This window comes from Felis catus, chromosome D4, assembly GCF_018350175.1.
Source record: "Felis catus isolate Fca126 chromosome D4, F.catus_Fca126_mat1.0, whole genome shotgun sequence".
Taxonomy (NCBI): domain Eukaryota; kingdom Metazoa; phylum Chordata; class Mammalia; order Carnivora; family Felidae; genus Felis; species Felis catus.
In genome coordinates, this window is record NC_058380.1 from 40,708,669 (window position 1) to 40,733,687 (window position 25,019).

Here is a 25,019-nt window from a genome sequence, read left to right on the forward strand (position 1 = left end):
TTGTGAATTTTCCCTTTTTCATCTTCTTCTTTCTTGTACATTCTTCATCATTGCATGCTCTCGCTTTCTGACTTAGGTCGCCCAGAAGTACAGCTTTGAAAATGGAATGATCCCTTGTTTTGGTCAATAGGCCTACTAATGTGATAATATCTTTTATTATCTTTGTGCCTTTGGTTTTTCTAAGGGTGGAGAAATGAGTACTGATTGCCAAGGGTTAGGAATGGGATGGCTACAAAGTGGGGGATTTTCATGGCAATGGAATAGTTCTGCATCTTGATTGGGGTAGTGGTTGCCGGAATCTACACATGCTACGAAAATGGCATAAAACTGTACATGCACCTTGTACCATGTCAGTTTCCCCTCTTTGTCATAGTACTTACAGTTGCTTAAGATGTCACCATTAGAGGAAATGGGTGAAGGGTTGTAGAGGACCTTTCTGGATTATTTTTGCCATTTCCTGTGAATCTATAAATTTTTCAAAGTAAAAGTGAAAACACCAGGTATATATATTGACAGTTCAAGAGAGGTCTTTTGTTCAGGGCAAGGAAAATCTGCTTGTGTTTATAGGCATTAGGAAGTTAGGAACAGGGCTAGGAGAAGGAGAGAAATACAATATTGCAGTTTCTTCTCACCTATGTGTGTGGTTGTATGTGTGACGCATGGCTCCTAAAATGCTTTCTTCATATGCATCATCATGAACACTTCCCTAGTGCTACCACCCTTTATAGCCATCCAAACCCCTTCCCCTTGCAATTCCTAACCATTGACAATCACTAATGATTTCTCCATCCCTATAATGTTGTCATTTCAAATTTTGTCATTTCACTTCATTATATACATGGAATCGTACGGTGTGTGACTTTGCAGATGGGCTTTTTCCACTCATCTTAATACTTTTAAAATCCATTTAAGTTTTTCTGTGAATCAATAGTTCATTAATTTTTGTAAATTTACATAGTTTGTTTAGCTATTCACCTATTGAAGGGCATTTTGATCGTTTCCAGATTTTTGCTACTATAATGAAAACTGCTGTAAACATTCCTGTACATGTTTTGTGTAGCTCAAAGTTTTTATTCCTCTGGGATACATGCCCAGGAGTGCAATTACCGGGTCATATTGTAGTTGCATACTTAATTTTGTAAGAACTCGCCAAACTATTTTCCAGAATGACAGTACATTTTACATTCTCACCAACAATGTGCAAGAGATCTACTTTATGTACACCTTCACCAACATTTGGAATTGTCACTAATTTTTCCTTTCACTGTTCTAATAAGTGTGATCTTAATTTCCATTTTCTTTTTTAAAACTATTTATTTAGTGCACGTGTGTGCGTATGTGTGTGTGTGCGTGTGCGTGTGTGTGTGTGTGTATGCACGCATGCGCACCAGCCAGGGAGAGGCAGAGAGGGAGACAGAATCCCACGCAGACTCTGCACTGACAGATACAGGGCTTGATCTCACAAACAGCTAGATCATGACTTGAGCTGAAATCATGAGTTAGACGCTAAACCGACTAAGCCACCCAGATGTTCCTCAGTTTCCATGTCCCTAATGATTAGTGATATTAAACATCTTTTCATGTGCCTATTTACCATCTGTATATCCTCTTTGGTGACATGTCTCTTCATGTCCTTTGCCCATTTTCTAATTGGATTAGTTTTTACTGTTGAGTTTTGATCATTCTTTACATATTTTTCTTTATTTAAAAAATTTTTTTACATTTATTTATTTTTGAGAGACAGAGAGAGACAGAGCACAAGTGGGGGAGGGGCAGAGAGAGAGAATGAGACACAGAATCCGAAGCAGGCTCCAGGCTCTGAGCTGTTAGCACAGAGCCGGACGCGGGGCTCGAAGTCACAAAACGTGAGATCATGACCTGAGCTGAAGTTGGATGCTCAACTAACTGAGCCACCCAGGAGCCCTTCTTTATATATTTTTCATAAGAATCCTTTGTCAGAAATGATTTGTAAATATTTTCTCGCAACCTATACGTTGTCTTTTCATCTTCTTTACAGGATCTTTCACTGACTAAAAGTTAATATTGATGAAGTCCTATTTATCAACGTTTTTCTTTTATAGATTATGTTTTTGTTGTCATGTCTAAGAACTCTTCACCAAGCCCTAGGTCCCAAAGATTTTTCTCCTATGTTTTCTTCTAAAAGTTTTAGAGGTTAATATCTTATGTTTAAATCTATGATCTATTTTGAATTAATTTTTTCGGATAAGATATGACATTTAGATGGAGGTTCTTTTTTTGGGGGGGTCTATGGATATCCAAATGCTCTAGCAGCTTTGCTGAAAAACTATCTTTGTTTCATTGAATTGCTTTTTTACCTTTGTCAAAAATAATTTTACTATATTTGTGTGAGAATTTCTCTATTTTTTTCTTTTTTTAAAAAACTTAAAAATTTTTTTTTAATATTTTTGAAAGAGAGAGAGACAGAGCATGAGCGGGAGGAGGAGCAGAGAGAGGAGGAGACACAGAATCCGAAGCAGGCTCCAGGCTCTGAGTTGTCAGCACAGAGCCTGATGCAGGGCTCAAAGTCATCAACTGCAAGATCATGACCTGAGCCGAAGTTGGAAGCTTAACCAACTGAGCCACCCAGGGGCCCCTCTCTATTTTTTTCAATTGATTATTTTGTCTTTCTGTCTGAGCCACGGTTTTGATTAGTGAAGTGTGATATACTATCTTGATTACTGAATCTCTATAATAAATCATAAAACAAGATAATTTCTTCCACTTTATTTTTGGCATTCAACTTTTTTCTGGATATTCTAGTTCTTTGGTTTTCCATAAAAATTTTAGAATAAGCTTATCTATATCCATTTTAAAATCTCCCTGAGATTTTGATAGGAATTATGTTAAACTTACATGTGAGTTTGGGGAGGATTTACTTTTTTACTTTTTTACTTTTTTTTTTTTTTTTTTTTTGAGGGAGAGAGAGACAGAGTGTGGGTGGGAGAGGGGCAGAGAGGGAGACACAGAATCTGAAGCAGGCTCCAGGCTCTGAGCTGTCAGCACAGAGCTGGACACGGGGCTTGAACTCATGTACCATGAGATCACGACCTAAGCTGAAGTCACATGTTTAACTGACTGAGCCTCCCAGGTGCCCCAGTTTGGGGAGAATTTATATATTTACCAGGGCAAGTCTTTTAATCCATGAACACAAATGTCTTTACACTAATTTAAATAGTCTTTAATTTCTTTCATTAGCATTTTGTAATTTTTATCTTATAAGCCCCATGTATGGTTTGTTAGATTTACAACTAAGTATTTAATGTTTTGGAGCTATTAAAATTTTAATTTTAATGTCCATGTGTTTATTGCTAGTTGGTAGAATTGATTTTTGTAAGTTTATTTTATATTTGGAAAACTTGCAGAACTCATTTATTAGTTTTAGGAGGATCTTTGTTTTGTTTTTGTGTGGTGTCTTTGGTAATTTCTCGGGATTTCTACATAAACAATGATGTGATCTGCAAATAGAGCAAAAAACACGCTTTACATAATTTTAGTTATTTTAAAATTTTTGAGGATTGTTTTATGGCCAGCCCAGGATATGGTCTATCCATATGTCTGTAATGACTGCATATTCTGCTTTGCTGAGTAGAATTCAATAAATGTCAATTTATATCCTATTCTGCTGGTTGATGTCATTGAGTTCTTGAATATTCTTAATTATTTTTGTTTATTTGTCCTATCAATTATTGAGAGAGAGATACTGAAGTCTCCAACTAGAGTTGTAGATTTATCTATTTCTCCTTTCAGTTCTATCAGTTTCTGCTTTCTGTATTTTGTAGCTCTGAGAATTGCTATGATTTTGCCATGTTTTCTTTATCATCTTTTATCATTATTTATTATTTTTCTCTTTTTTTGGTGATTTTTTTTGTTCAGAAGTCTACTTTATCTGATATTAATGTAGCTATTCCTACTTTCTTCTGGTAAATATTTTCACAGTATGGACTCTTTCAGCCTTTACTAACATGTTTTATATTTGAGGTAGATTTCTTGTAGGCTGCAGATAGTTGAGTCATATATTTTTTTAAGATTTTCTTTTAAGTAATCTCTACATCCCACGTGGGGCTTGAACTTACAACCCCAAGGTCAATAGTTGCATGCTCTATCAACTCAGCCAGCCATGTGCCCCAGTTGGTACTGTTTTTAGTCCACACTGCCAATCTCTGTCTTTCAGTTGGAGTATGTAGACCACTTACATGTAATGCAATCATTGATATGTTAGAGCTTGGTTCTGGTATTTTTTGTCTCCTTTTCCCCACCTTCCTGTAGGTTATTGGAACTTTTGTTAAAATTCCATTTTGATGTATCCAGTTTTTTTTTATTTCTTTGCATAAATTTTTCAGGTGTTGCTGTAGGTATTACATTATACCTACCTAATTTATCAAAGCCTACTTCTGTTGATATTTCACTAGTTTGAGCAAAGTGTAGAAATCTTACTGCTCTTTGAGTCCTTTTACTCCTCACCATTTATAAGATGATTATCTTAAATAATTCTCTTACACACACTGAGAACCACATTAGAAAGATTTGTAAGTTTTGCTTCAACCATCAAACAGAATTGATAAATACTCAAAGGGGAAGTAAAGTCTATTGTATTTACCTGTATTTTTATTCTTTCCATTGTTTTCTTCTTCCTTCCTGATGTTTTAAGTTTCTTTCTTTCTTTTCTTTTTTTTTTAAATTTTTTTTTTAATGTTTATTTGTTTTTGAGACAGAGAGAGACAGAGCATGAACAGGGGAGGGCCAGAGAGAGGGAGACACAGAATCTGAAACGGGCTCCAGGCTCTGAGCTGTCAGCACAGAACCCAACGCGGGGCTCGAACTCACGGAGCGCGAGATCATGACCTGAGCCGAAGTCGGCCGCTTAACCGACTGAGCCACCCAGGCGCCCCAAGTTTCTTTCTTTTATCATGGAGGTAGGACTACAGTTTTTCTCCTTGGTGTTTGGTTAGAGTAGGTATTAATTATCTAAACTTTTCTGTCTTGCTAGGCTGCCCCTTTCCTGGTTCATTGGCTATGAAGAGCAGGCTTTTTTTTTTTTTTTTTTTTTATGGTTTCTTTTGTTTGTCCAAGCACCTAGTGCAAGATGTATGAGGCAAAAGGAAAACCCAGGAAATAATTCATCACCATTGTCATTCCTTGAATCCCAAAATCGGTAGCCAGCCATCTTTCAGAGACTTCTTATATTTGTTTTATTTACAATGTCCGGTGGACCTATTTTTCTCTTTCTTTTTGTCACCAAGCTTGTGGGGAGAAAATAGTTTACTAACAATAGTTTACCCCTACTTCATCATTCACACCTTAACCTTCATCTCCAGTGGAATTGAACTCCATGACAGCAGGGACTTGGTTTTGTTCATAACTGTGTTGCAAGGATACAGTGCTGACACAAAGAAAATCTTTGGTAAATATTTCCTGTCACTACATTATCCTAGTAACTTTTCCTTCTTTATTTTCTCCATGTACCATCCCAGTATAGAAACTTCATTAGCTCATGCATAAATTAAAATATGTGTGCTTTTCTTCCTGTGCCTTTCTTTACACCATTATCTTACTCAGAAATGCCCTTCAATCATTCTATGTTTATTAATTTTTTTTTTCTTCTCTTGAAAGTCCAAATCTAGTTACACTTCTTAGGTCTCTTCTTAGCTTCATTATCCTATTCTAAAGTCCTATATATGCTACTTTCTGCAGTACTCATTTTTTAAAATTAACATATTGTCTCGATTAAAAATGCTTTCAGCTTTAATTAACAGAAAACTCTACTGTAGGGGTTTACGCAAAAGAAGTTAAGAGATCGATGCTGGCATTGCAGCTTGATTACTTCAAGGCCAGTGTCTCTTCAATTCACTTGACTTCTTCCTCATGCTGGCTTGTTTACTTGTGAACAGAAGATGACTGCTCTTCTGGGAGCCACATCTGAATTTTAGGTAGGAAGAAAGGGCGTAGAATGAAGAGATAGGCTACCTAGGTCCATCTCTTTTTATTTAGAACACAGAAGTTCTTCCAAAAATCACGTTGAGCAGACTTCTCATTTTATGTTATTGAACAATATTTTCTTACACAACCACACCTAGCTGGAAAGTACAAGTGAGAAAAGGGTTATCAATAGGAATTCAGTTAGCCAAACATTGATATATCTGCCATATGTGTGTATGTATGTATGTATCTATCTATCTATCTATCTATCTATCTATCTATCATGTCTCCAAACTAATTAGAGAGACAGATTTACCTAAATGTAAGATCTTTGTGATCAGAGATCTAATCAGAGTTAATCGTTTCATACTTCACACCAGATGAATGTAAGGGTCCCCCTAATCTCATATATTTCTGCTACAAACAACAAAGAAAGTTCTTAAATGGGGACTTTAAACCTAACGTAATTATTTAAGAATTATTTAGTTACCTCAGTTTTTTCTGAAATTAATAACTTTTTTAGTCAGGGAGAACCCCTATGTACTCATAGAATCACTACAAGTTATGGGAAAAGAGTTTCTTTTTTCTTTTTCTTTTTTACAAGAAGTAGACTTTACACAATCATGGGGGGAACTGGAGAAGTCAAGGTCCAAGAAACACATCAGAAGATTAGAGAGGTAGAAACTAAGGAGTCAATCTAAGAAACCAAGCACGTCCAGCTGCCAAAATAGGACTAGATAGGGAAGGCTTATGGGGAGATGTCTGGGAAATAGTGCCTCCATTCAACTACCACCTCTGTGGATCAACTGCCAAACATCCAATGTTGGGCCTGGGGCCACCTTTGGTCAGCAGGGTCAAAAGTTGGGAAGAAGAGCCAGATGTGAATTGGTGGAGAATGAAGACATGCTGAAATCTGCTGGTCCTCTACATCTGTCTCTTCCAGCATCTAACCACAATGACCTTCAGAGCAATGGCTGCCACTTCACTTCCACCTTCCAAATATCTCTGAATTTATTATTTTTTTATTTTTTTCTGTTTATTTTTGAGAGAGAGAGAGAGAGAGAGAGAGAGAGAGAGAGCGAGCGCATACAAGCAGTGAAGGGGCAGAGAGAGAGGGAGACACAGAATCCCAAGCAGACTCCAGGCTCTGAGCTGCCAACACAGAGCCCAACGTGGGGCTCTAACTCACAGGGCGTGAGATCGTGATCTGAGCCAAAGTCTGGCGCTCAACCAACTGAGCCACCCAGGCTCCTCTCTCCAAAATTCTTTTGGCCAACTCAAACTTGGAATCTTTCGGGGAAGAGGATTTGGGGAAATGTGATCCAGCTTAATCAAATTAACATAGGACAAAACCATCACATTAAGTAAACTACACAAATGGAAGTTGAAACTCATCATTTAGGGACTCAAAATGACTGGAATCCCTGAAGGGCCAGGACTATGTCTTAGTCCATTTCTTCTGTCCTTTTTATCCTAGCCACTAATTTGATTCTTAAATCATGTGTTGTCCTCATTGATCTTCCTGTGCGAGCTAGTTTTTCCTCTGCCCTGGTACCCATCTCTTGGAAGGAAAAAGGAGTCCCTTCTTGGATTCAGGCAATAACATGCTGCCCAGGCAGTCTTGTCTTTTAACTTTTACTGGTCATTTGCTCTACTCTAAGTTCTTCTATTTCTGTTGGCATTCCTCTTCTGTTTCTCTATTCTGGCTACAATCCTTGTGTGTTCTTTAGTACCTTTGGCTGCTTCTCCCCTGCCTGAGTATGTTCACGTAACATTACTTTTAGGTAGTAATCTATCTTTGGGTGATGTAGTTCTCCCATTTTTGTTTTAACTAACCAATATATATTCAACTGCAGATATTTATTGAACGCCTCGGATATCATCTTACCCTCCAGAGGAATTTAAGTACAAATATATCTATATAACAAGAGAAGAAGTAGAATATACCAACATAAAGCAACAAATTTCAATAGCTCTCAGAGTTCAGAGAAGGGAATTGAATTCTACCTTCCTGTGGGCCCTTTTCACCTTTTCCAATCAAGGAACTTCATATAAGATTTCCAAATCTTCATAATATTGCCCTAGTATTTATATTATAAATTAGCTTTGAATAGTAAAATTAGTTGCTTTAGTACACAGAATTTAAGCAATATGAAATAAAAGAGTATTGGAAAAAGGTATCTACAAATGTTTGTGAAGGAAGACGTAATAATTATTTTAAACCACATTAAAACTGAAGAAACTCTGACTGTGAAAATGTAAGTACAGAACTAGGAAAATTAGGCTGTAATTTTATTCCACTGGCTCTATTTGGAAATTATTTTCTTTTTTGCACTGCTTTAGTGACATAGACTTCTGGGGCTCAGAATTATTTAGTGTTGCCTACATTCGTTCAAGCTTAGCTTTCAATTCATAAAGGCTGTGATTTAATGGCATGAGTAAGCAATAGTGGTTTTAGAACATTTTACCCGCATACAACATCATCACCAATGAATGCCAGACACCTTTTGGGGACAGCACAGACGTAGAAAATGTTGTCTTTTTAATGCAGTTGTACACTTCCCCTTTTTATAAAAATTAAATACCGTGAACTATTTCGGTTGTAGTTATAATTTCACATTGATGTTTGTGAATAGGAAAGGGAAATATGACCATGCTCATTAGGAAGTTCACGTGTGGATTTACATATAATAAGGTCCAATTGTCCAAATAGCAGGACTGAGGAAACAGTCATAAATGTGGTGCAGGAGCAATGCTGAGAAGCTGTCATAGGTTTTCTTTTTCTTTTTTAAATTTTATTTATTTATTTTGAGAGAGAGAGAGAGAGAGAGAGAGAGAGGGAGTACACAAGCAGGGAAGGGCAAGAGAGAGAGGGAGTGAGAGAATCCCCAACAGGCTTTGCACTGTTAGCATAGAGCCGCACGAAAGGCTCCATTTCACAAACCCATGAGATCATGACCTGAGCTGAAAGCAAGAGTCAGACCCTTAAGGGACTGAGCCACCCAGGCACCCGTCATGTGTTTTCTTTGCTGACATTTTAGGTAAGGGGAGCATAAAGATGCAGAATTTGTTCTAGAGGATGCCAAACTCAACTTCTCCTTCAGTCTAATCTCATCAATCCAGCTTAGATTTGGTCAAGCCTCTCAAATTCAATATAGTATCTTTTTACCCACTCCTACTTCATGCTTCTTGATTAGTGTAGAACAAAAAAGAGGAAAAAGATATATTGAATTTTTATCTTTATCTCCTGTTTTAGTTTACTCTCGATATGGCACCTTAAAGCTTTCAAGGGATTTTTTTTTTTTTTCCTATTTCAGGATACTTTACAAAAGCTAGGAGAGCTGTATTTAAAAAACACTTTTTTATTGTGGTAAAATATAACATAAAATTTGCCATTTTTTTTCAACGTTTATTTATTTTTGGGACAGAGAGAGACAGAGCATGAACGGGGGAGGGGCAGAGAGAGAGGGAGACACAGAATCAGAAACAGGCTCCAGGCTCTGAGCCATCAGCCCAGAGCCTGACGCGGGGCTCGAACTCACGGACCGCGAGATCGTGACCTGGCTGAAGTCGGACGCTTAACCGACTGCGCCACCCAGGCGCCCCTAAAATTTGCCATTTTAACCAGTTTTAAGTGTATAGTTCAGTGGCATTCAGTTCATTTCCATTGTGTTGCAACCATCACCACCATCCATCTCCAGAACTCTTTCCTGATCCTAACATGAACACTTCTTGTCCTAATTTACTTGTTTGGGAGGGAGTAGGGTCATGACTATGTGTTAGTCATGTCGCTGATTGAAAGAGAGTGAGCACTAGTGTCTTGACCTTGGTGAGTAGCCTACTTCCAGAAGTCATGAAGAGATATGTATAGAGAACAGCTCAGATAATGCACAACGTTCCTTGCTAAGGAATAATGCCTTTGATCCCCAAGGTGTAACTCTTGGATTTATTGCGCTGGGTTGAATCTCAAGGGATCTTATGGTATTTTTTTTTTTTAAATCCCTATAGTCTCAAACCTCACTACAAACAGGCTAAACTTGGCTATTCCTATGGGCTATGAAAACTTTTCTCTAGAGTTGAGAAGAGGCTCAGAAAGATAAAGCCAAAGAAAAGAGTGACAAAGAAAGAGAAGCAGTTCTCTTGAAGACATAGAGCAACAGGTCTAAGACATCTACACCCTTCCCGTCTTCTTTTTTTTTTTTTAATTTTTTTTCAATGTTTATTTATTTTTGGGACAGAGAGAGACAGAGCATGAACGGGGGAGGGGCAGAGAGAGAGGGAGACACAGAATCTTCTTTTTTTTTTTTTAATTTTTTTTTCAATGTTTATTTATTTTTGGGACAGAGAGAGACAGAGCATGAACGGGGGAGGGGCAGAGAGAGAGGGAGACACAGAATCGGAAACAGGCTCCAGGCTCTGAGCCATCAGCCCAGAGCCTGACAGGGGGCTCGAACTCCCGGACCGCGAGATCGTGACCTGGCTGAAGTTGGACGCTTAACCGACTGCGCCACCCAGGCGCCCCGCTTCCCATCTTCTTAATCTTGGGCCCTACTCTGAATTCTCCTTGTTCTAGACAGGGTAAGGGGTGGGAAGGTGAGACTCTAGGCTTTCTTACTGCACCAGCTACATAAAACAGGATAGGATTAAACAACACAAAGAAATAGGACATTGAAAAATAAGGAAATTACAAAACCAAAATAAAAACTGAAAATTCCAGAGGGAATCAAGCAATCAGAAATGCCCTCCCTAAAGATTCTAAAATCATGATGATCATAATAATTTTAAAAATTATTGAATGCTTATTATGTGCTCCAAAAATTGTATGAGGAAGGGGCAATTTTTCCCATTAAAATTTTTTTTCTAATGTTTATTTATTTTTGAGAGAGAGAGAAGCAGAACATGAGCAGGGGAGGGGCAGAGAGAGAGGAAGACATAGAATCTGAAGCAGGCTTGAGGCTCTGAGCTGTCAGCACAGAGCTGGACCAAGGGCTCGAACCCACAAACCTGGAGATCATTACCTGTGCTGAAGTGGGACACCTAACTGACTGAGCCACCTAGGCATGTCAAATTTTTTCCCATTTTTTGATGAGGAAACTGAGGCACAGAGAGGATAAGAGGCTTTATTTAACCCATTCATTCCACTAATACTTACCTGTTTGGTGAGAGGTGCTAGGGATTCAACATATTTGATATGGGCCATCTGCCCTCATGTAATTTACAATCAAATGGAGGATGTAAATAAACAAAAATGCAAGCAGACAAAGGAATGTTTCAGGTTGAATCAGGTGATATGAAAGGAACATATGAAAAGGCAGGTGAGTTAGGGACTAATTTAGGCAGGGTACTCAGGGATGACATTTCTATAGAGATGAGGTCTAAACAGTCCCTCAAAGGAGGAGAAAGAGTGAATCATTCCAAGGGTAAAGGAGGAGGTCCAGGCAAGATGAATCGTGTGTGCAAAGAGCTTGGTGTATTCCTGAAACTCAGATAAAACCTGTTTGGCTGGAGTGTGGAGAGATGGGTGCGAACAAAGCATTAGCCGATGTTGAAAGACTCCAGATCATGCTGGGCCTGTAGACCACAATAAAAGCTTTTGACTTTACTCTCTCTTTTTAATATATGCCCATATGTCAAGGTCATTAGCGCCTGGTAGTGGAGTTAGAGTTGTTTTTTTAATAGTTTTCTTTTCTTTTTAACCTGTATTTTTGAAGTTTGAAAAGCAAGCATACATTACTTATGTAAAGACAAATACAAATCTTTTTTCTTTTAAAAGTGGTCGTGATATTATATGATTGCCTATAATATTCACATTCACATTTATGTAAAATGTCATTAAGTGGCAAATCTACAGAAACAAGGAGCAGCTCAGACTGTGACGATGGTTGTTCAGCTGCATAAACAACAAACAAACAAACAAATAAACACATATTTAATTGGTTGGGCAAATTTTACGGCATGTAAACTATACCTCAGTACATCTGCTTTGGAAACTGGAAGTGAGCACAAACATGGGATGATTTCTAAAACCAGAGACAACATAAATTCTCCATAGAAGGGAACAGAAAGGTTTGGCTGTTCTGGGCCTGTAAAGGACCTTAAAACTTTGCCCAAATTTGAGCCCTTTTGCAAAACTACTCGATGCCACTCCTTCAAAGTCCTCTTGCTTCTAACATCTGCTCTTAATTGAAAAGGAGTTACACTGAGAAGTAGGGTGGGGGTACAGGCAGAATATAAGAATAATTCATAATTAATTATATGTTCAAAATAATAAAATTAGCCATAACCAACTTAAAAATAAGGGCTTCAGGTGTGACCATCAAACTCCTTGAGCTTCTAGAACAGTTTTTTTCAGGGTTAAAATATCTTGCGGTGCTTAGAATCTTTTGAACAACTTCAAAATTTGAGAACTGTCCTAAGTAGGAAATCTGTTTTCTCAAATCAGAATCCCCCAACTTACGTTTCGCATGCTCTCTTGTCCCTAGGCTTGTAACCTAAGTTCCAGCAATCATAAGCATTTGCGTGAATCTTTGATTCAGAGGTGAGGACACAGGTAAGGATAGAAGCAGCCATATTGCTGGAGGAAGTACCTGCAGAAGCAGTGTGTTTGAGTGACTGCTGGTGACAGACACTTTCTTACCAAATCTATTCTGTCGTGTGATTTTTTTTTCCCCCTCAGTTTGGGAGATTTTTCTGGTTATTTATTGCTGTGTAACAAACTCCTTCAAAACGTAGTGGCTTCGAAAGACAACTACATTACTATCTCTCATGATCCTGTGGGTCAAAAATTTGAACAGGGCGCAGAAGGAATAGTTCATACCTGCTCCGTGTGGTGCCCGCAGTGGCTGCGCCATCCAAGATGGCTTCTTCACTTCACGCTGGTGCCTTGGTTAGAGTAGCTCAGGTAGCTGGAGGCCGGCTGGAAGAGCCCAAGATGGGCCATATGTCTGTGGCCTTGGTTCTCGAAATTGGCAGGGCTCCCCCTCAGGGCTTCCCTGTATAGTCTTGTGCGTCCACTCCTCCACGTGGCTTCTGCAACTGGTTTCTCCCCTGGGGTAGCTGGACTTCTCATAGGCGGAGAGTTTTCCCTGAGTGCAAGAGCGAATGGTGCTAGGTCTTCCTAAAGCTTAGGACCAGAACTGGCACAGTACCACCTCACTGCATTTTATGGGCTCAAATAAGTCCCAGGGCCACTCCAGTTTTAAGGGATGAGGTCTCCATAAGGGTTTGACAACCAAGAGGCATGGTTCATTACAGGCCACTAGGTTACTGTCTCCGACACTCAGTGTAAAGCCTTTTCCTTCAGCCCTTCTCCTCAGTAAACTCTTGTATTAAATATAATAAATACTTTCTGCTTGAAATATATAGCTTAAGATTCTCCTGACTGAAATTTTCAATGCAAATATATTCTCTATGATTGCATTAAAAACTAAGGTCCCAATAATAGTAGCAACATTATTTCTCTTCTTCTTATCCCTATGTGATTATCAAAATTCCCACATCGTCCCCTAAAACCTTCCACAGTTATTTCTAGGAGCCCATGTGGCTGTCCTAATTCTGTCAAAATTCTCCCACCCCAAAAGATGTTAGTTAGGCATAGAAGTTTTTAAAATTTTTATTTACTTTTATTTTTTTATGTTTTTAATTTCTTTTCTTTCTTCTTCTTCTTCTTCTTTTTTTTTTTTTTTTTTTTGAGAGAGACAGAGAGACAGTGTGAGTGGGGAAGGGGCAGAGAGAGAAGGAGACACAGAAGGCTCCAGTCTCTGAGCTGTCAACACAGAGCCTAACACAGGGCTTGAACTCATGGATGGTGAGATCATGACCTGAGCTGAAGTCAGGTGCTCAACCGACTGAGCCATCCAGGGGCCCCAGGCACAGAAGTTTTAAAGGGAAGTTTTAGCAACCTTTCAAAGAAAAGGTTATTCTCGTAGTATTTAAATATGAATATGAAAAGATTGCAAATTCATTTTTACAACTAGTGTAATGCTAACGCTAAAACATAAAAAACAGCATGAAAGGAAAAGTATAGCCCAATCTCATTTATGAATACAATTACAAACTTGAAAACATGGGGCCTAGGGGCGCCTGGGTGGCGCAGTCGGTTAAGCGTGGACTTCAGCCAGGTCACGATCTCGCGGTCCGTGAGTTCAAGCCCTGTGTCGGGCTCTGGGCTGATGGCTCAGAGCCTGGAACCTGTTTCCGATTCTGTGTCTCCCTCTCTCTCTGCCCCTCGCCCGTTCATGCTCTCTCTCTGTCCCAAAAATAAATAAACGTTGAAAAAAAAATTAAAAAAAAAAAAAACCATGGGGCCTCAAATCCAACAGTTACTACAAATACAATAAATTCAAATATAAATTTGAATGCGATGATCAAGTCGTCTCGGAATTACACAGTTGGCTCGACGTGAGAAAATATTGATGCAACTTATCATATTCATACGGTAAAGTAGAAAAATGATTACGTGGTAGGACATTAAACTTCACATTTCAACTGAGGTGCTGGTCAGCTTTGAAGTGAGTCATGAGGCCCATGTAAATACAGAGAACAAACTGATGGTCGCCAGAGGAAAGGGAGTGGGGGCTTAGGCAAAACTGGTGAAGGGGAACGGGACATACAGGCTTCCAGTTATGAAATGAGTAAGTCACAAGAATAAAAGGAACAGCATAAGGAATGGAGTCATGGATATTGTGATACCATTGTACAGTGACAGATGGTAGCCTTCCGTGCTAGTGGAGAGCATAGCATAACGTAGAAACTTGTTGAATCCTTAAGCTGTGAGCCTGATACTAACATAATACTGTGTGGCAGCTACACTCAAGAACAACAACAACGATAAATTAAACAAAAGAAATACAACATCTTTCACAAGAAAGGGAAGCTTTTCTTATTTTAATTACTTGATTACGTTTATTATTTTTTTTAAACTTATTATTTTTTTTTTAAATGTTTCGTTAACCTAGAGGGAGAGAGACAGAGTGTGAGCAGAGGAGGGGCAGAGAGAGAGGGAGACACAGAATCCGAAGCAGGCTCCAGGCTCCGAGCTGTCAGCACAGAGCCCGACGCCGGGCTGGGACTCACAAACTGTGAGATCATGACCTGAGCCAAAATAAAAATTCAGATGCTTAACCAACTGAGCCCCCCAGGTGCCCCAAGATTTTTTCTTTTTTAATTTTTTAATATTTTTGAAAAAAATTTAAAACATTCTGGTTTATTATGATTGGTGTTGTAATTTTTTTTTTAATGTTTATTTCTTTTTGAAGGAGAGAGAGACAGAGCATGAGCAGGGGAGGGGCAGAGAGAGAGGGAGACACAGAATCTGAAACAGGCTCCAGGCTCTGAACTGTCAGTGCAGAGCCCGACGTGGGGCTCGAACTCATTAACTGTGAGATCATGACCTGAGCCGAAGTTGGAGGCTCAACCGACTGAGCCACCCAGGCGCCCCCAAAGAATTTTATTTTTAAGTAATCTCTACACACCCAACATAGGGCTCAAACTCGTAACTCTGAGATCAAGAGTTGCATGCTCTCCAGACTGAGCCAGCCATGCACCCCTTGATAAAATTAATTATTTATTTATTATTATTTGTTTTATTTTTTAGATTATTTTGTTTATTTATTTTTTTTGAGAAAGAGAGAGTGTGCATGCTTGTGTGGGATAGGGACAGAGACAGAGGGAGAGAGAGAGGATCCCAAGCAGGCTCCACACTATCAGTACAGAGCCCTACGTGGGGCTTGAATTCACAAATCTGTGAGATCATGACCCCACCCAAAACCAAGAGTTGGATGCTTTACCAACTGAGCCATCCAGGCACCCCTATTTTATTTTTTTAAGATTTTATGTTTAATGTCTACACCCAAGGTAGGACTTAAACCTACAACCCCAAGATCATGAGTTGTACACACACTGTACCAACTGAGCCAGACAGGTGCCCCTGATAAAATTAATTTTGAACATTTACAGGAATAGGGGTCACCTGGGTGGCTCAGTCAGTTGAATGTCCGACTTTGGCTCAGGTCATGATCTCACAGCTTGTAAGTTCGAGCCCCACATCGGGCTCTGTGCTGACAGCTCAGAGCCTGGAGTCTGCTTCAGATTCTGTGTCCCTCTCTCACTCTGCTCCTCCCTTGCTCATGCTCTGTCTCTGTCTCTCTCTCTCAAGAATAAATAAAACAGTAAAAAAAAAAAATTGAAACATTTACAGGAATAAGCAACAATATTAAAAAAGTTTTTTTAATGTTTATTTCTGAGCTGTCAGCACAGAGCCTGATGTGGGGCTCAAACCCTACGAACTATGAGATCATGACCTGAGCTGACATTGGATACTTAACCCAGTGAGCCACCCAGGTGCCCCAATAAGCAACATTATTAAAAGTCCTTCCCCTTGATGTTGTTTTCCAATGCACATAGTGACTGTGATGTGGACTGATGGCCAAAAAAGACATGTATGAGATGTTCATAGCAGAATTATTCATATTAGCCAAATTGAAAGCTTTCTAAATGCTTGTCAACAGTGAAATGGATTCATACAATGGAGTATTATCCCGTAGTAAATTAAAGAATGGCTTACTGAATCATTTAATAAGATTGATAAATCTCACACACACTGAGTGAAAGAAACCAGATACAAAATAGTACATTCTGAGGGGCGCCTGGGTGGCTCAGTCGGTTAAGCGTCCGACTTCGGCTCAGGTCACGATCTTGTGGTCTGCGAGTTTGAGCCCCGTGTCGGGCTCTGGGCTGATGGCTCAGAGCCTGGAGCTTGCTTCCGATTCTGTGTCTCCCTCTCTCTCTATCCCTCCCCCGTTCATGCTGTGTCTCTCTCTCTGTCTCAAAAATAAATAAACGTTAAAAACAACAACAACAACAAAAAACAAAATAGTACATTCTGTATAATTCCATTTATGGAAAAGTAAAAAAAAAAAAAAAGGCAAATCTAGCCTATATTGATCGCAGTTGGCATAGTGGTTGAATATAGAGTAAGCATAGTGAGTGAGAGGTGTATAAGGAAGAATTCCGGGGTGTGGCAATATCGAGATTCTTGATCTGGGCTCTAGGTACATGGATGTTGTCATTTTGTAAGATTCTATTGAGCTGTATGATGTATAATATTTTATTTTGGAAATTTACAGACACAAATTTTCCAGATCCAGAGAGTATGAGATCATCTTACAATAGCAAAAGTTAAGTATAAATTGTGTGCTCCCCTTTTACCGCCTTCCTCCAGGTAGTAAATGAGAAAAGAAATTTACTTTTATAAAAGCTAGCTTTTATAAAAGCTAGCTTCCTCTATAAAAGCTAGCTTCCCACCGGAAACCAGACCCTACTTAAAGTTGTGTGTTGGGGAAATCTTAACCTTTGCATGCAGTTTAAAGTGTTAATATAGATAGATTTGGGGCGCCTGGGTGGCGCAGTCAGTTAAGCGTCCGACTTCAGCCAGGTCACGATCTCGCAGTCCGTGAGTTCGAGCCCCGCGTCGGGCTCTGGGCTGATGGCTCAGAGCCTGGAGCCTGTTTCTGATTCTGTGTCTCCCTCTCTCTCTGCCCCTCCCCCGTTCATGCTCTGTCTCTCTCTGTCCCAAAAATAAATAAAAAACATTGAAAAAAAATTTAAAAAAAAAGTGTTAATATAGATAGATTCATATATTGGATAAGACATCCAAATTATTGAATCGAAAATAGATTTTTGCCTCTTACTATGATATCTGGAGTTGATTTCAGAGCTGTGAGTTGTGAGTTCAAACCCCACAATGGGCATAGAACTTAGTCAAAACAGTCATTATTTAGAGGCAATATAATTATTACCAAAATATTCCAAGAGAATGAACTAAATGGGCATTGGCATTAAGTCTGAACTATCTTAAGGTAACCATAAGAGGAATATATTAAAAATGAATAGTTACTCTATATATTATATTTACACATTCATATTATTATATTTATATAAGGATGAACAAACAATAGGCAAAACTAATCTGTCTGATAGAGGTTAGGAATTTAGAGTAATAGTCATGAGTGAGAGGTGGTCCAGTTAGAGAATGTAATGGGGGGGGGGGCGGGAATCTCATTTACAATAGAAAAATCCAAGCCAGGGGCACCTGGGTGGCTCAGTTGGTTAAGCGTCCGACTTCAGCTCAGGTCATGATCTCATAGTTTGTGAGTTCGAGCCCTGCGTCAGGCTCTGTGCTGACAGCTTAGAGCCTGGAACCTGCTTCAAATCTTGTCTCCCTCTCTCTCTGCTCCTCCCCTGCTCATGCTCTGTCTGTCTCTTCTTCAAAAATAAACAAAAACATTAAAAAATTTTTTTCTAATAAAAAAAAGAAAAATCCACACCAAACAAAAATAAACCCTTAAAACCTAGTAATAAACTTAATAAGAATTTCAAAGATTCATAGGACAAGAGCTATTAAGGTTTACTGAAGTACATAAAAGAAAGTCTAGAATAAATGGAGAGATATGACATATTCTTGGATGAGAAGACTCAATATTGTAAAAATGTCAGTTATCCCCTAAGTAATCTATACATTTCATGTGATTCTTTGATAAATGGATTCTAAAGTTCCCTGGAATAGTTTCCCATCTCATTTAAAGAAAAGGTCTTGTTTCCCTTCTATTATTCCTCATATCTCAACTCTCTATTTACTCTCTTTAGCCATACTGGCTTTCTTCTTACTTCTTCAACATGCCAGGTAAGCTTCTGCTTTATATTCTTTGCAATTGCTATTCCTTCTTTCTGGAATGCTCTCTCCCTAAATAGCTGCATGCTTGCTCTCTCACCACCTACAGGTCTTTGATCAAATGGCATCCATTCAGGGAAGACTTCCTTGATCATCTCATCTAAAGTTGGAACAACCACATCTACCCACGATCCACATGCATTTCCTTTCCTTGGCTTTTTTTTTTCTTTTTCATAGCACTTGCGCCTATCTGTCGTGAAATATATTTTTTTGCTTTCTTGTTTATTGCCAGTATCAAGTGTTGACCTCCTCTAACACACACACACACACACACACACACACACATGCACACCCAAAACCTGTTGATCAAAAAAAGTCAGCTTACTTTACTTTTTTTTTTTTTTAATTTTTTTTTCAACATTTATTTATTTTTGGGACAGAGAGAGACAGAGCATGAACGGGGGAGGGGCAGAGAGAGAGGGAGACACAGAATCGGAGACAGGCTCCAGGCTCTGAGCCATCAGCCCAGGGCCCGACGCGGGACTCGAACTCACGGACCGCGAGATCGTGACCTGGCTGAAGTCGGATGCTTAACTGACTGCGCCACCCAGGCGCCCCACTTTACTTTTGTTTAAGGGAGAACATCATAATGACTGAATCTAAGGAGTGCCTCAAAATGAGGAAACTAGGGAAAGGTAAAGAGACTTAGGGCCTGGGCTAGCTGATTTAGACTGGTCTTTCAAGGTGAAGAACTCGTTGGGAAAGAGCAAAGTTTATGAAATAAGAGTTTTGGATTAATGGCCTCAGTGACTCAAGGATGTTTAAGTGAGTCTTGATGGGCTAGCTGTTTTGATAAATAAGCATTTTCGTCCACTTGCATTACGTTCCCCAGCCAGCAGCTAATATATTGCTTTGTTATTAGTTAACACAGGGACTTGAGAATTATGTCAGTTTGAATTCCCAGTTTCCCCTTTTATCATTCTTCAGGCTAATCGGGAAGAACATTATCATTTGGGAATATCATCAAATCAGATATATGACATGTTTGATATGTTGTGGTTGAGTGTATTTTCTTTTTTTCTTTTTAAGTTTATTTATTTATTTTGAGGGAGAGAGAGAGTGCAAGCAGGTAGGGGACAAAGACAGAGGGAGAGAGAGATTCCCAAGCAGGCTCCACACCATCAGCGCAGAGCCTGATGCGGGCTTGAACTCACAAACCACAAGATCAGGACCTAAGCTTAAATCAAGTGTCAGACGCCTAACCAACGAAGCCACCCAGGCACCCCAAGTGTATTTTCTGATGGGAGTTGTTCCAATTTCTACAAGTCCTGACTTTTTTTGTTCTTGGTAGAAGTTCATCAGGACTCACAGTGACTGAACAGCAGCATTTTAAGATTCTGGAGTTCCGCACTTGTACATTGCAACACGAACAGATGCTAATCTAATTTGGGTAAACATATCCTAACTAAATTAAGAAAATAGATTCCATTTCAACTACAAAGAGTCCACAGAACCAGATATTTAGGCATTAGACAAATTATTTGATTTCATGATATCTATATTTGTTTTTCAGATCTTTCTCGTGATATAAAGGGCCCCGGAGAAATCTGCAAAAATATAAGAACAATATTATTTCCCTTACAGAGCACACAGTCTCCTTCAGGAAAAGAGTATTATGTCTAATGACTCTATGTTTTGAGCTATCATCTGTCTAATCTCATGAAATTCTTAGGAGAGAAGTTCCATGGCCTTGGACACATTATTTAGTTTTACTATTTTCTGAACCCTAGCATGTAGGATTAGTCCTATCTTTCAGGCCTTTTGGAAAGCATAAGATGAAAAGTTTGGATATAGAAAAAGGCAGTCCAAAAAAAAAAAAACCCCTTCAGTTTTTAAGTTTTTTTTTTTTAATTTTAAAATGTTTATTTTTGAGAGAGACAGAATGTGAGCAGGGAGGGGCAGAGAGAGAAGGAAACAGAGAATTCGAAGCAGGCTCCAGGCTCTGAGCTGTCAGCACAGAGCCTGACACGGGACTCGAACTCACGGACCACGAGATCATGACTTGAGCCGAAGTCGGCCGCTTAACTGACTGAACTACCCAGGTGCCCCCCAGTTTTTAAGGTTTTTTAACTCAAATCACAGATATGTTTCCCTCCTTGCTGAATTAAATTATTTAGGTAATTAAAAAAATTTTTTTTAGTGTTTATTTAATTTTGAGAGAGACAGAGACAGAATGCGAGTGGGTTGGGGCAGAGAGAGAGGGAGGCACAGAATCTGAAGCAGGCTCCAGGCTCTGAGCTGTCAGAACAGAGTCTGACGCGGGGCTCGAACTCACGAGCTGTGAGATCATGACCTGAGTCGAAGTCGGATGCTCAGCCGACTCAGCCACCCAGGAGCCCCTAGGTAATTTTTTGTTGTTGTTCTGGGAAGGGAAATTTGTGGGCTAAAATAAATGCTGTGTGATACCAAGGCTTATCCTGAAAGTGGTGTCAGTTAACCAAGATAACATATCTCTGTCCATTCTGCTGCTAGCAGTCAGTGTTTGTGCCACAAATTTAATACCAATTGCAAGGGGCCAACCAATGATATGTTCTTGGTGATAATTACTGTATGGCGTTGCAATATTACATATTACATATGATGGCGTTGCAATATTACATAAGTATCGCTGGTGTCGAGAAATGATATTTGTAATAAAGAGATAGCTATGTAGCTCTAAAGTAAAAGATCTTGTGGTGAAGTACAGTAGTGTGCCTTTTGCGTAAGATCTATAAAAGTGAAACAGTCTTGGAATATTCTCCATCTCTTTCTGAATCTTCTCCAAGCTCTATTTCTATTGGTTGCAAAGGCTAGCTTCTACAAAAGCTTCCTACAGTGAGTTTGTCAAAATGCAAATTTTGAGAGCACAGCTCTTCACATGCTGCCTTCACTCCAGATACCAGCCACAAATGTGGGGCTCTCCAGGGTGACTCTCCCTTCTGACCAGTTGGCTACAAATTGAGAGGGTCCCATGGCCACCTTCAGGTTTGAGAATTTACTAAAGAGACTCACAGAACTCACTAAAATTGTTACACTAATGATTGCAGTTTTATGATAGCAAAAGGCTACAAATGAGAACCAGCCAAAAGAAGAAATGCAGAGGGTGAAGCCCAAGAGAGTTCCAGATATGAAGCTTCCATCATTCTCCGGGATGTGTTGCCCTCCCGGCAACTAAGTGTGAAAATACTCAGAGAACTAACCAGGGAACTTTATCTGACCTTCAGTGTCCAGAATTACTATTGAAGTTTTATGACATAGGCATGATTAATTGAATCATTGCCTGTGTGGTTGAACTCAATCTCTAGGCTTCCTTTCTTTCCCAGAAGTCAAGATGATGTCACGTGACTCAAAACCCTAATGCTGTAAGCACATGGTCGGTCTTCCTGTCATGGCCACCCCCATCTGAGTCACCTTACCGGGGGTCCACCATCACACCTATATCACTCAGGAAATTATAAGGGTTTAGAGATTATCTCCTAGGAATTGAGGCCAAAAGCTAGCCAAATTATTTATTACACAGTCCCCAAGTATTGTTTCTTTGGAGGGGAATATGATAAGGGATTTCTGGCTGCCTGGCCTATTGTGTTACCCTAAAAAATGTCACTCTGTCACTCTGTGTGGTGCTTGGGTGGCTCATTCAGTTAAGCATCAGACTTTAGCTCAGGTCATGATCTTGAAGTTCATGAATTCGAGCCCTGCACCAGGCTCTGTGCTGACAGCTCAGAGCTCAGATCCTGGAGCTTACTTTGGATTGTGTGTCTCCTGCTTCCTCTGCCTGCACCCCCACTTGCGCTCTCTCTCTAAAATAAATAAGCATTTACAAAATTTAAAAAAAAAATAAAAAAAAGTCACTGTGATTGAACTCAATTACCCAGGAAATTAATTTATTACAAGGAACCAGTATAAAAGGAAAATGAATGGCACCCTAAGGAAAGCAAATATGAATTCAAAAGTTGATTTGATTTTGTGTCTTAACCAAATCACAAGGAAAATGTAGCCAAGCGTTAGACTTTTACCAAGAAGCGACTAGGAATGCAAGAAGCATTACTGAGCATAGGGATTTAATAGATATCATAGTTAATTAATAATCCCAAACCTTAAAGCAACCAAGGGGAAATAAAATGGCTTGGTAAATGACAAACACAAGCTTGCTGATGGAAGCAAGGCAGTCTGTACCTCCAGTCATCCAGATTTGATTTCATGAGCCTTCGCTGGAAGTGATGTACTTCATGCAGTCATCTTATCAATCTGAAAGTCTTACGTTGTAGCTGTATCCTCCTGATGTTGTCGTTTCTGGTGAGTACAGTTTTCCAGTAATTTACAGTGACTTAAATTTCTTTAGTAGAGATGTGGTTCTAAGAAATAACACTCTAGATTTTTGCTGTCATGCTTGTTGTTTACAGTAACTGATCAGATCCTTTTCAACAAGCCTCAAAGGCTGTATTTCTCTGAAGTCTCTTCCTCAAGATGAAGTAACGTGGGACTAGAAGGCAGTAGAAGTCTTTCTTGAGGTGTAACAGAAAATTAATATAGAAGGATATAATCAATGATTATCTTTTGAATAGAAACATATTATGAACAGGAAGGAGACTCCAAGGCTTTTTGATTTGTATCACAAAGTGTATTATGATGGTCCCTGATTGACAAAGGCATTGGAAGTTAATAGCCTAGAAATGAAATCTTTTTGGAGACAATTACTGTAGCAATTCTTGGACATGAACAAAAGTATATTTCTAAGATATGTCAGTCAGTGACCGGTCAGGAGACAGAAACCACATCAGTTTTTTTGAACAGGGAAAATTAATATAAAAAATTATCACTTAAAAAAAAAAGAATTATTAACTAGGAAGGGGTAGAGATAAGAGAAGGCTCTAAGGGATCCAGAATAGCAGGTACAAAAGTGTAGCTAGTACCTCTAGGCTGAAGGAAAAGGAGTGATACGGGAACCTAACGACTAAGAAAAGAGCCTCCTTCCACTCTCCACTCACTCCCCCGAAGGCTGAGATTCAGACCTCTTCAAAGGGGACATGACTACCACTTGCACAGCCACACAAGCTGGTAGGGGTGAAGAAACTTGCTACAGCGGTCTGTAGAGGTGATCTACCATTGCTGGAGAGTATTGGCAGACTGAGTCAGTCTGTAGAAGTATCTAGCTTTTGCCAGAGGATGTAGGTGGGCCGGACCTTGTCAAAGGAGCTTTAAGAAGAGAGCACAGGCTGAAGGTACAGCTGGAGTGCCTGTATTGGTTTCCTGTCTTCAAGAATAATAATGGAAGTTGAGAGCCCAAAGGAAAAGTGTCTTCCTGCTGCTGTGGCCATGCAGTGTCACTCCATTGCCCTCTGCTGATCAATCATAACATCTCATCTGCTGGCAAAGGAGAAGTGATTGGAGGGTCCAGTACTGGAATCACAAATCAGGGCAACAAAGTACAGATGAAATATTAAACTGATAACTGGTGCAGAAGAAGTTCACAGTCATTGAAAAATACCAGTAATTTTATTTTTATCCTAAATTCCATAAAGAGTTATCATAATAATGTTTTAAGTTAATTAAAATTTGGAGAATATCAAAAAAAGCCTAGTTGTTTCTACTATCTTTCTTGCATAAGTTGAGGGAATGAGCCTTTGCCTTGAATTGGTTGCTATTCCAGCAAACTCAAAGTTTTGATTTACAAGAAAGCTTAACAGTTGTTTTGAATTTGGGATGTGAATATGGAACAAAATCAAGAAGAGTTGTCAGAGGTGATAAGATACAAATGTGAGCCATTTTATTCAAAGACAAGAAATAGTTGTACACATAATAAATAGGAAACACACAACAATAGGTAATAATGTTATTAGAAACTTAACTTTTTTTTTTTAAACTTCTTATCAAAATGATTCAGAAGCATGCCAAAAATCTAGAGAATTAACTGAATATTTTAGGACTGAAAAATAACTCTTGTTTATCTGAGCCAGAATAGGCTGTTTTACAGAAAAAAATGCAGATTCTAATTTTACTTTTTGTTTTCCACCCATATAATAATTTACAGCAAAGAATACCTAAACCTTCAAATTTGTCTCTTATTACTTTATTTATTTATTTATTTATTTATTTATTTATTTATGTTTATTTTATTTTTTAATGTTTACTTATTTTTGAGAGAGAGAGAGAGAGAGAGAGCATTAGCAGGGGAGGGGCAGAGAGAGGGAGACAGAGGATCTGAAGCAGATTCTGTGCCTACAGCAGCAAGTCACATGTGGGACTTGAACTCATCAACCGCGAGGTCATGACTTGAGCTGAGGCCACATGCTCAACCACTCAACCCACTGAGCCACCCAGGTGCCCCTAAAGCATTTTTAAAAAGATTTTTGAACTCATGCCAAAAGTTCTT